This window comes from Plecotus auritus (assembly GCF_963455305.1).
Source record: "Plecotus auritus genome assembly, chromosome: 9".
Classification (NCBI taxonomy): domain Eukaryota; kingdom Metazoa; phylum Chordata; class Mammalia; order Chiroptera; family Vespertilionidae; genus Plecotus; species Plecotus auritus.
Genome location: NC_137783.1, coordinates 120,955,404 through 120,968,234, shown reverse-complemented (window position 1 = coordinate 120,968,234; position 12,831 = coordinate 120,955,404).

Sequence of the window (12,831 nt, the reverse complement as noted above, 5' to 3'; positions counted from 1 at the left end):
TATGGAAAAGCAAATTAGTAAAGATGACTCCTGCAGCTAAAGTCATCTGGCAGCAACATTCTGTGACCGATGGTCTGAAATGGCTTCACTCACATGGTGCTGGCTGTGGGCTGGGCCACGTGTCTCCAGAAGGCCCTCCTGAGCTTCTTCACTTGGTTCCAAAAGCAGCAGGAGAGAAGACAAGTGCCAACGTGCGTGTGAGCTCACACCTCCACTGGCCTCATGTTTGTTAAGGCCTCTTGGTATAAGCAAGTCCTGCAGAGGCAGTGGGGAGGGTGTAAAGTGAGGGGGGAGGCAGGGAAGCATGATTCCCTGGGGCCGCTCCTGTCATGATCTACCTGTCCCTTCCTCCTGGACACCTATCTTTCACTTTTCACTGAGTCTCCCAGAAGGAGACTATGGTTCAATGGATACAAACCTCAGTTACAAAACTCAGTTTGGCTGAAGCCAGTGCAATTTCTATTGAAAGCCCCCCCACACCAATTGTGCTGGATGGTAGAAATTCAAATTTAAATTTTAGTTGCCTCCCCTTTCCTGCTTCCTGGAATTTCTATCCAAGTTCCCAGGTCAGCAAGCACTATCTGCTCTGGGTTATCTTCCATGAGAGTCTTTGTGGGATGTGCTGGCTCTCCAAGGCAAGTGGGAAGGGGTGTGGTGCTTCAATGCTCCCCAGACAGGCCACTCCCAGCACCTCCCCGTGTTCACCAACCCAGAAGCTCTCTGAACCCAGTCCTCTTGGGTTTTTATGAAGTCTTCATTACATAAGCATGACTGATTAAATTATTAACCATTGGCAGCTCAACTCAATCTCCAGCCCCTCTCTCCTTCCTGGAGGTCAGTGGTGAAAGTTCAAAGCCTCTAGTCACAGCCTTGGTTCCACTGACAACCAGTTCCCCATCTTTAGGTGCTTTCCAAAGTCACTCCCTTAACATAACAATACAACTTTATCACTCCCAATACTTGGGGAATTCTAAGGATTTGGGGAGCTGTGAGCCAGGACATGTGGCCAAAGACCCAAATATGCAGTGTGGGGGCAAAATTAGGTTTATAGTTGTGAGTATGTGAAACATAGAGTTTATTCTTATATTATTATTTACTTAATTATTGTATTATTTTCCATACAAACAACTGTAAACCTACCTTTGCCCCACCCTGTATATAAGAAATATATTTTGGCCCCTAACCGGTTTGGCTCAGTGAATAGAGCGTCGGCCTGTGGATTGAAGGATCCCAGGTTGGATTCTGGTCAAGGGCATATACCTTGGTTGCAGGCACATCCCCAGTAAGGGGTGTGCAGGAGGCAGCTGATCCATGTTTCTCTCTCATCGATGTTTCTATATATTTATTATAAATCACAATATTGCAGAATGCTATCCAAGAAGGGACAGAAACTTTGAGTTACGTTGATTTGTGGGACGCCCTGCCAAGTAAGTGCTCAGCCTCGCCTGGGGACGTGGAAGCAGCACAGCAGCTCCAGCGGGAGTCGTGCTCCTTGCTGGGGAGAAGAATTAGCCCATGGTGCTCCTCTCATCTCTGGGAACATCAGCAGCCACACCCGTGATGGTGCAGATCTCACTCTAAACCCATCCTCCACTCAGAATCCACACCAGCACCAGCAGCTCCCACAGAGCCACCCCTTCCCTCTTTGTTAAGAAGCACTAACAGCGTTTCCATTCCACACATATTTCTTTTCGAAAGTGTCCTGACAGCTTTACTACTGTGGCTGCTTTATGGGGCAGTGGAAGAGTGAGGGCGGGAAAAATCAATAGCAGGCAATGGAGGGTGCAGGAGAATACTTAGTGCCCATGCTCCCTGACCCCCTACATGATCCCTGCCCTGGCACCACTCAGAGCTAACAGTCCTCAGATTTAAAACTGTGCTGCCCAGGACCCGGAAGGCACCAAGAGTGGAGATGACCAGACCCAGGGAGGCTACTGGGAAAGGTCATGACCACAGATTCATTTGCTTAGGACCTCCAGCTGCTGGGAAGGAGGTGGGATCCAGCTGGGGTGATGAAGAGTCTTTGGAATTAAATGGTTGACAGAGTGCTGTGGCCCCTCCTTTCAGATCAACACGGAGAATGGAGTAGGACATTAAGGAGAAACCTGGAGGCAGGAGCGATGGGGCAACAGGTCAGCAAGAGGAGATGAAGGAATATGAATTGTTGACATAAAAAACATCTAAATCTGTAAGAATATTTATGAGTTTATTTGAGCCAAACTGATGGCAATTACCGGGAAGCAAAATCTCAGCAGAGTGAGAGGAAAAGCACCGGAGAATGGCAGTTTTGCTTCTTACTTTATACATTCGAATCAAAGGAGAAAGAAAAGCGGAGAAATCTCTGAGATTGGATTGTGGATGAAATATTGCACCCACCTAAGTAAAAGAAGTATGTGTCTATCGTTTTACTTTTTATCCAACTCCAGAGGTTTCCCTGTTTCACTTTTTCCCACCTCCCTAACCTATCATCAATGGATTTCATATAACCCACTTATGTCTCCTTTTTCTTTATTGTAATGTATAAAACAAGGTACAAAATTATCATTCCCCGGAGCATTATCTCAATCTGTTGAGATTCTGCTTCCCAGCAATTGTTGACAGTTTGGCTCAAATAAACTCACAAAAATTCTTCACAGGTTTGAATGTTTCCTACGTTGACATTACAAAAAGTAAAATGAAGAGATAAATACTTCTTTTACATAAGTGGGTAAAAATAGCTAACAATTATTTACAGCATATAAGGGTGGTCTGGGAGAGAACACCTGCTTTGGTGGGAGATTGTGCCCTGAGGTGTCTGGAAAGGGGGATTACTCTGACATTCTAAATGTATGTTATCTGTTATCCTAGATTCAAAAAGATAACAGACAGGCTCATTTAAGGTAAAGATTGACCTTTGTCAAGGAAGATACAGGCCTAGGACATGACCACTTGCCATGACTCAATGTTAATTAGGAAGTTTTCATTCCAGGCCATCTTATGTGGTTACTTGAGGCCTCTGAGTTTGTAAGGCCCACCAGGCAGACCTCCCCTGAGCTTGTCAGGTTTAGCATGTGGCCCCTTTTCATCCACAGAATCATTATGACAAAATCAGGATGTTCAACCGCAGAGAGCTACGAGGTCCATTAATAAGGAAGCCAGTCGTCATCACTTTGCAATATATAAGTCTATCAAATCGACACAGTGAACACCTTAAATGTACACAGTTATGTCTATTATACCTCAGTGAAGTTGAAAAATATAATCTTTAAAAAATAGAGCTCAATTTTAAAAAATGAGGAAGCTGGAGTTTCTTCATGCTGTCTGCCCACACCAGGAAGGGACTACTTTTCACCTAAGCAGCATCCTTGTGGACAAACAAGCCTGTGGCTCCTCCTGAGCTCCCAGACACAGAGTGCTGGGGGCTGAGGGAATGCTATGAGCCTGAAGCAGAGCTGTTCTCTCCCAGCTAGCCCCAGGGAATCAGAGCCAACTGACAGCTGGTCGGGGAAGAATAAATAGCAACATGCAATCCCTTCTTAAGTGGAATTCCCATGGGAAGAAAGTAATTTCCATCATGGCGCTATGATAAATTCCCAAGCCGCCCTACATGTCACTGTGTGTTAAATGAGTAAATGACTGTTAATAGAACTGCCCCTTTGGGCCATTACCACCTAGAGCAAACTCCTGCCAAATGGGTGGTGCCAACTGACACTGTCACTGTAAATGGAACCTGCTTCCCTGGGGACTTGGGTTTTCTCATTTAAAAATTTTTGCCTAATTTAATGGCATTTGCATTTCTTTGATTACTAGAGGAGTTACATGCTCTTTTTCCAGATTTGTGCTCTCTTTTGTGTGACTATAACCTGATTATGAAAATGGGGGAGAACTGATCTCAAGACACTAATTAGAAGAATGGAGAGAAAGAAGGGTGAGAAAGAGACAAAAATGAGAGAAAAAGATGGAAAAACTCCTCTCCTAACTTTAAATAAGCTGGAGTGTTATATGGAACTAAAATGAGCCCCACCACCTCACCGCTTTCTCTGGTTTGAAACATAACTCTACACCTTAATAGTTATGCAACCCTGGGCAGTCACTGAATTTCATCTGTTAGATGGAGATGTTAATAGTTCCTGATTCATAGGACTATTATATAGATTAAATGAACAAATGTATGAAAAGTACCTATTTTAGTGCTTGACATACAACTATTATAATAAAAATAATAACTATTATAAATACATAATATTGCTACCAGTATGATGTATAATTATATATTATATGATAATGTATTTAGAATTGCTCTTGTTATAATTACTATTACTTTTGTTTGTTTGTTTGTTAATCCTCATCCAAGGATATTTTTCCATTGATTTCTAGGGAGAGTGGGAAAGACAGAGAGAAACATCGATGTTCGAGAAACACACCCATTGATTGCCTCCTGCATGCCCCAACCAGGGCCCAGGCTAGGGAGGAGCCCGCAACCAAGGTACGTGCCCTTGACCGGAATCAAACCTGGGACCTTTAGTCTGTAGGCCGACGCTCTATCCACTGGGCCAAACCGGCTAGAGCTATTACCCAAGCACTAACCTAGGCAGTTTCCAAAGGTATCTATTATATATGTTTAGAATAATAAAGCAGCAGAATAGTGAATAGAGAGTCTGAAACTAGACGTGCCTGGAGATGAGTCCTAGATCTGCTATATACTACCCATGTTATTTAAACACTCAGAGATTCAGTGTTCTCGTTTATTTAATAGTCAGGATTAAAAATAACTGGCTAGCAGAATGCATGTAAAATTCAATAGCAAAGACAAAAGCTCTTAGCACAGTGCCTGGCAAGTAGGAGCTGAAATAGTAGCAGCTGTAATAGCAACTAATATTCAGTGAGTGTTCCTCTGCCAGGCTGTGTGCTAAACATTTCGAATAGATCTCATTTTCATCAGTACAAAATCTTGTGAAGTAGGTGTTATACCCATTTTATAGATGAGGCAACTGAAGCTTAGATAGGACTACGTGACTTACACTAGGTCACATCCCTTGCAAATGACCATTAGAATTTGAACTCCAAACTCTTCAACTGTTAGCACATACTAACTTTCAGTAAACTGCAATGCTCTATTTCATTTTTACTTTTCCCACTTGTCACATCGAATGACTGTTGGCTATGTCTGTCTGTCTTCCACTCTAGACCGAAATCCTGGAGCTTATTCTTTTTCTCTCTTCTCATAGTACTCTCCCACATTCCCTGGCACACTGTCCCCAGTGCTCACCCCCAAGCCGCGGTACAACTTGTTGACTGCACATGCCTTTCCCAGCCCACCGCATACCCACAACCAATCCCATCTGCAGTAGTACTTAGTCAGGTTGCAGCCCCAGGTTCTGAGTCTCAGCATCAACCTTCCATGGCTGCTCCTTGTACTCTGAGGTGTCCCCTAGGCTCTGCTAACAATGTCTGCCTCCATCCCCATCTTCTGCTTGCCTTTCTGATGCTTTCTCTGCATATCCTCTGCCTGCTTCCAGGATAGAGGGGAAGAGATGGCTTTAATGCTCTAATACATTACTTTCACCCCTCTGGCTCTTGACGCTCCATCCTGTGCCTATAGCCAGAGCTGCAATCCTACACCCAAGAATATGCTAGTTAAAATGATTTATCCAAGACTTGCATATCAAGCCCATGAAGTGAATACCCTACAAATACTTCAGAGGTAGCCTGATGCAGAAATGGGAAGCAAGCTAGGATGGAGGCATTCATTTTTACTCTAATTCTATTTATTGACATCTTGTATTTCAGACTCAATGGTTACATAGCCTTTGTACTTCAAATGGAATTCATCTCAGCAGCACTTATTGGGTACCAGCTTTGTGCCTGGTCTGTGCAGGGCACTAGGACAATAGTGATTAAAAAGAGCCAGTCCCTGATCTTAGGGAGCGCTCATCCATCTGGTCCATATTCAGATTGATTGAAGTTCACTGTGGTGTTAATCTTCCTCTTATACATAATTATATTTTGCATATAGGTTTTTATTTTTTAAAATCCACCTGAGAGCCATGCCATCTGTGTGGATTACCCTTCACAGCACTAAGCTCAGTGCTATGGGCCCGAAGGCAATTAATGGAAGCTCTTTGATGATATTGCACTTCCTGGAAGCTTCAGAAATTTTCTTTCAATCATCGTAGTTAGTGTCTTAATATGATAATAGGGTGATTGATTTTTATGTTAGTCCTAATCACCCATCAGATGTTCAACTTGAATTTCAATTCCAGCTCCAATCACCATATGACCTTGGGCAGGTTGCTTAAACTTCCTGAACTCAGTTTCCTCATCTGTTAAAGTAGAAATAATAAAACCTACCACACAGGCTTGAGGTGATAATTAAATTAAGTAGAATTCCAAACAAAAGGTTCTATACACCCTTAACATTCTATTCAGTTAGAATTTTTCCCATTTTTTTCAGCAGGTACTATGGTCCGATTCTGTGCTATGTCACCTTGGGAATACTAAGAAAATGACACATGGTCCCTGTTAACCTGCAAATCAACAAGCTGGTGGGGAGAGACAGATGTACTAGTAAGCAAGTAGTTACGATACATACAGTTCTCTAAGAGAAGCTCTTTAGGGGCAGTAGGGAGAGAGGCGATAAATATTTATTAAGTGTCAACTATGAGGGACCCACAGGAGAGTCACTAGCCTGTGTATTTGTATGTGTGCATCCATAAACTCATACTCATTTCGGACTTTGCCTTCTCCATGGTTGGGTTCCCTGGATGTCTGATTTTTCTGTAACAAGTAAGTACAAGGAAGCTAATCTTGATTCTCCTTCACTCCAGAGCAACCACATCTCCAAGAACAGCCAGGAATGCTGATGACCACTTAAGACATTCTGAAACCATCAGTCAAATCTGGGCTGGATAAATATGCAAAGAAGTGCTCCCTGTTTGACCATTCCCCTGAATGCCTTCCCAGCTCTGCTGTCTCCTGCTGCCCAGTAACCCGTTGCCATGGGAGACAAGTGTACTTAGTGTGACAAGTCACACTGCACCCTCAGCCTCCCCAATCCCATGTCAGACTGACCCAAAGGCAATAGCAACCCCCCCCCCCAAATTATCGAGGACAGAATACATCTATGTTTAAATGCATCACACATTTCTATGGGATCTTCCCTTGCATAACCATTTTGCCTTTTCCCCTCCCTGCAGGAGGCTGCGGAGGAATGGATAGATCTTGCCTGGCTGACACCTCTGTGGTTGCCTGGATTGAATCCTTTGCCGCTTCCCCCATCTCTTGGGTGTCAGGTTCCAAACCCACCTCAAGTCTTGGATGGGCCCCTTTCTTGTTGAGACAAGAGACACTTAAGGAATACAATCGTCATCCTGCATTAGGCTCCCCAGCAGTGCTGAAGATGGAAGGAGAAGAGATCAGCAGAAGCCAGCTTTTAAGACGTCAGTTGTTAATATCAATGAATTAGAATTCGGGTAAAAGGAGAAACCTGGGCACAGCTTCTCTGCAGTTCAGCCCGACGTTTTCCCTTTTCCAGCAGAGACAAATTGCAGCACTTGACAGCCTTTATACATCACATACCCTCGTAATGTTTTGCCTGTAGAGTTTATAATAGGTAATAATAACAGCAAATATTTACTGAGCACTAACTACAAGTCAAGCACCTGATATATGTTTACTGCATTTAATGCTTCTAGCAACGCTATGATGTAGGTACTTGGATCAATCCCTCTTTACCGATTAGGCATTGGAGGCATAGAAAGTGTGGTTCTTTTGCCCAACGTCATGTAGTGAGTGCAGGAGGCAGCACCCAAACCCAGGATGTCTAACTGGATGACACACTCTTAACTCTTGTGCTATTCTGTTGCTAGAGAAGCAGCCTGGGAGAGTGATAAAGTGTAAAAATCATCCAGCTTTGCCACTTAGCAGCTCCATGACTTTGGGCAGGTCACTTAGGTCTAAAATGAGGACAAAAATAGTACCTACCTCATAGGGTGACAGTAGTAGACAAGGATTTAGCCTACATAAGACATTTAGTACCATCCTTGGTGCAGAATAAGGATTCAATACACGTTACTTATATTTATAAACAGTAAGTCCCTCTAAGTTAAGGGCCTTATCTTAGTTCTCTTTGAATTTTCACCCCCAGTACATAACACAGTGTAAAGCACATAATAGAAATTGATTCATTATTACTGGAACAAATTAAGAGATTAAGTATTCTAGAAGATAGTTATAATTAAGCCTTATTTTTATAAGTGCTTTATTATTTACTAAGTGCTGTCATTTAATTTAATTTGGTATGTTTATATTTGAGTTGACCCAGCAACTCAACTCCTAGGTATGTGCTCAAGAGAAATGAAAACACACACAAACTTAAATGTGATCATTCATAGCAGCATTACTCATAATAGCCAAAAAGTAGAAACATCCCAACTGTCCACCAATGGATAAATGAATAAACAAAATGTGGTATATCCATACAATGGAATATCATTTAGCCATAAAAAGGAATGAAGTACTGATACATGCTACAGCATGGATGAACCCTGAAAACATTATGCTCAGTGAAAGAAGCCATATACAAAAGACCACATATTATATGATTCCACTTATATGAAATGGCTAGACTAGGCAAATTTATAGAGACAGAAAGTAGATTCATCGTTGCCTAGGGCTAGAAGGACGAGGGTGTTGGAGTGGTGGTGATAACTGAAAGGTGCAGGGTTTCTTTAGGTGATAATAAAAATGTTCTAAAATTGATTATGGTGATGGTTGCACAATTCTAAATATACTAAAAATCATTGAATTGTATGGGTGAATTGTATAGCATGTGAATTCTATGTCAATAAGCAAAGCTGTTACCCCCTTTCCCCGCCCCAAAGTCAGTAAATTAATAAATCTCCAAATCAGAAGCTCAGCATCAGTGAATTTGGTGACTTCACCAGATTCCCCATTCTGCCCCCCTCAGTGATTCAGGGATCCTCAGCCACCTTCACCACACACATCCTCACCAGCGGTGACCCAGGGGGGTGAGTAGCCTGTCACTGTTGGAGGTGAGATGGGAAAAACTTAATTAATGATTGCTCTCATATTCCAGTCAGGCTGCCCCTCAAATGTTTCTTTGTAACCTTGCCTCCTGTCCAAGTCTGGGTGAGATGAAAGCTGGTGGGCCCGTCAATCCTGTGCAGAAATGTGAACTGGAAAAGGAAACTTGCAGCAACAGCCTAATCTCTCTCAGAATTAAAAGCAAGTTCCAAAGCTGGAAATCAAAGCTAGGAAAGTCTAAATATCAAGTCTATTAATCATTTGCAAGTCACTTCTCTCCTCATGCTCCTGTCTGAGAAACAAATAAAAGCCCAATGTTCTGGCAGTCTCACTGCATCCTTTGTTTTAATGATGTCTTTCGAAACTTAAGCAAATTGCTGATGGAGAGGGGAGAAGTCAGATTCTAATTAAGCTGCCCCAGTTTGAAAAGGTGTAGAAGATTGCCAAAAGGATTCCAAAATCAATAGGTATTTAAAAGCAAAAACAGGGGAGCAATGATGCTTGGAATTCATGAGAGTAGCTATAAAGGGATGTAATTATGACAGGAATGAAAATATGATTGTATCACTTGGAAATCTTTGTTGCTCTACTTTTCACCAATGATGTTATATATAGACACACGAGGAAAATTCCTTAGGCAGAAGGCAAAGAAGAAAAATTATCCTGTTCCTGATAACTGTTGGTCCTGTTCATTCAAGCTCAAATATTTATTCAGGTAGTGACAGTGAGAAGATTCACAGATGATTTGTTGGTTTCACTAAATGATGAGTGCTGACCTTTACTGAGAGCTCTCAGCTCCTCACGTATTTTCATTTAATCCCTGCAGTTACCCTATACAGGCGTCCTCAAACTATGGCCCGCGGGCCACATGTGGCCCGCCGAGGACATTTATCCGGCCCGCCGGGTGCCGCTGCCTGTCCTGCTTAGCAGCCGACTCATCCCGGGCCCACAGTGCACATAGGAATTTGTTCATAGTTTTTTTTTTAAACTATAGTCCGGCCCTCCAACGGTCTGAGGGACAGTGAACTGGCCCCCTGTTTAAAAAGTTTGAGGACCCCTGCGAGGTGAGTACTACTACTTATTATTATTGTTGTTGTTGTTGTTATATTTTGCAGATGAAGAAAGTAAAGCGCAGTGAAGTTAAATAGCTTGCCCAGGGTGCCACACCTAGTATAAATGATAAAGCTGAAATTTAAACCCTGTCTGATTCATGTTGTCAATCATTATCATATTCTGCCTCTCTAGCAAATTGGCAGTTCTTAATTTTTCTCTTGATGCTTCTACCATCAAGAGTTGAACATGTTAGAATATGGGAAAGAAATATTATTATACACAATAATACAATTTTTATTTAATACATAGTATAATTTTCTTTACTTATTGCATGTATGTTGGGTACCGTCTGTATCTGAGGTGGTGTCCTTAGCCATCCCTGAGGTGATATGCCTCAGGGACTTTGCACATGTTGTTCCTTTGCCTGGCATGCCCTGCCCTCCTCCTCCTCCACACTATCTAGCTAACACCTCATCAACCTCCAGATAGCAACTCAAAATGCCATTTTCCCAGACAAGCTTGACTTGACCTCCCCTTACTTCACCCTGCTGTTATAGATTCTCTTATCCTCCTACACTTTTCCTTTATTGCACTTTCTGAAATGGTAATCGAATGTATAATTAGTTGTTAAATGTCTGTCTTAGCAAAATACAAGTTCCAAGAGAACAGAATTGGTGCCTCTCATGTTCACTACTGTTTCTCCTGCGCTTAGCAGAGAATCTGCTGTGCTTAGTGTCTGAGTAGCAAATGAAGAAGTGAACAAATGGGACACCAACGGCGCCCCGTGTTGCTTACATTTTAGTAGTGTCATATACAACACTTACCTACAAGGAGGAAGACTGGGGTTTAGTAGGAAAAGAAACCTGTCAGAAAAGAGACTTATCAAGGCCATAACATTTGAGCTGGCCCTTGGAGGATGGGCCGACGTTTCAGATGGGAAAAAAACAAAAGCAAAACACTGAGCCAGGCAAACACAGCCCACGGAGTAAATTGCTGTGGTGCGGTATACTTATTTAGAAAATGAAGTAAGAAAAGAGTACAACAACAAATGTTGTTTTCCTTTCACTTGAAAGCGTTTTGGTGTAGACTGTCTTTGGGGGCTTAAAGACAAATGGAATTGCTTAGCTTAAAGACAGCTGTCTTCACGTATTGATAGAAATTATAAAAACCAAGACATAAAATATAACTTGTACCTTTGACCCACATACCATTCCTCTAGCAGAAGGAAAGGGAAGGAGCCACAAATTTCTCAGAATAGATGGGGGAAATGTCTCCTTTGTTTCTCTGCCTCACTCTATTTTCCTGTTCCCAGCGAGGAGAATGAGTTTGCGGAATTTCTCAGCCAAGTCCTGAAGAGTCTCTTAAAAACCAGTCAGTCACTTTTTAAGTTCAAAATCAATAAAAGAAACCACACAAAGATCAATAAACTTGACTCCATAAAAATTAACGCCTACTCAATGTCAAAAACCCACACAACCTAAATCAAAGGCAAACAATACACCGAGAAAAACATTCACCACTACTGTGATGGCAAAATCCAGTTCAGTTCAGTTCAACACACACCAACTGTAGAATCTTGTGTAACTAGAACTGTCGGGTACAGGTGCTCCAGAGCTCTGCTGAGAGGGCAGGACATATAAACTGGCCAATTCCATGTGGTAAGAGCACAAGTAGCTCTGAGAAAAGAGGAAGGGAGGGTGCCTAACACAGCCTGAGCTTCAGAGAGGCCTTGGACTAATAACAATTGAGGAGAACTTATCCAAGGTACCAAGCGGGAGAGGAGGGGGGTATTTAAAACATGAGACAAATGAATGAAGGCAAGGAGATGTGAATGTGCTTACATGTTCTTCCGGGTTCTGGAAGAAAGCTCAATGTTGAGAGTGATGGAGATGAGGCTGGACAGGTGAAACAGGTTTACTTTATCAAAGCTTTTACTTTATCCTATAGCTGACAGGGAGCCACTGAAGCATGTAACAGGGTCCTGGTGAGGGTGACTTTGCAAAGCAGGGAAGGAGTGAGGACTGGGCAGGGTTTATGGCACAATAGCTTTAGACTGGTGAGTGCTGTGAGGTTAGGATTTCCAAGTGAGTTTTGATGAGCAAACTCAGAGTGTTGATCATTTAACTGTTTAGCTGATTGACAGCCTCACCTTGCAGGAATTGTTATTTCCTGAAGCGAGCAACTAAGTTATGTTTGCTTGACCCCAGTATGGATTCTGATGGACACAAGAATGTGTGCCTGGTCCTAGAATTTCCTGGGGCAGGAAATTATGTTGGTTTCAGTACCCAAGAAACATATCCAAGACTGTGTTGCTACAGCACCTTACTCTCAGCCAACCCTGCCCTCTTTATGATGTTTATGGCTGAAAAAATCAGATTTTTTAAAATGCATTTGGGAAATGATCCTGAGCTGCTTCACTGGGTGGAATAAATGGATTCTAGAGTTAGGTCAACAGCTATGGACCTGGTGGGGGAGGGGTACAGTTTTACATGCAGGGAGTTGAAGAAGAAGAGGGGTAACTGGAAGTTCAGGGAGGAGTGCTGACCCCAACATGAAGAGAGTAACCTGGAACCGTAGGGAGGCATAGTGGGATCCTCTGGGAATGGATTCACCATCTGAGCCACTTTGGGTATACTATCAAACATTTTCTTCTCCTTTACTGAGATAATTTTTGTACATCCCAGAGTGGAGCTCTGAGAGCAAGGTACTGGGAATTAGACTGTTTAATTGTCTGAAATACAGTCTTTACAACAC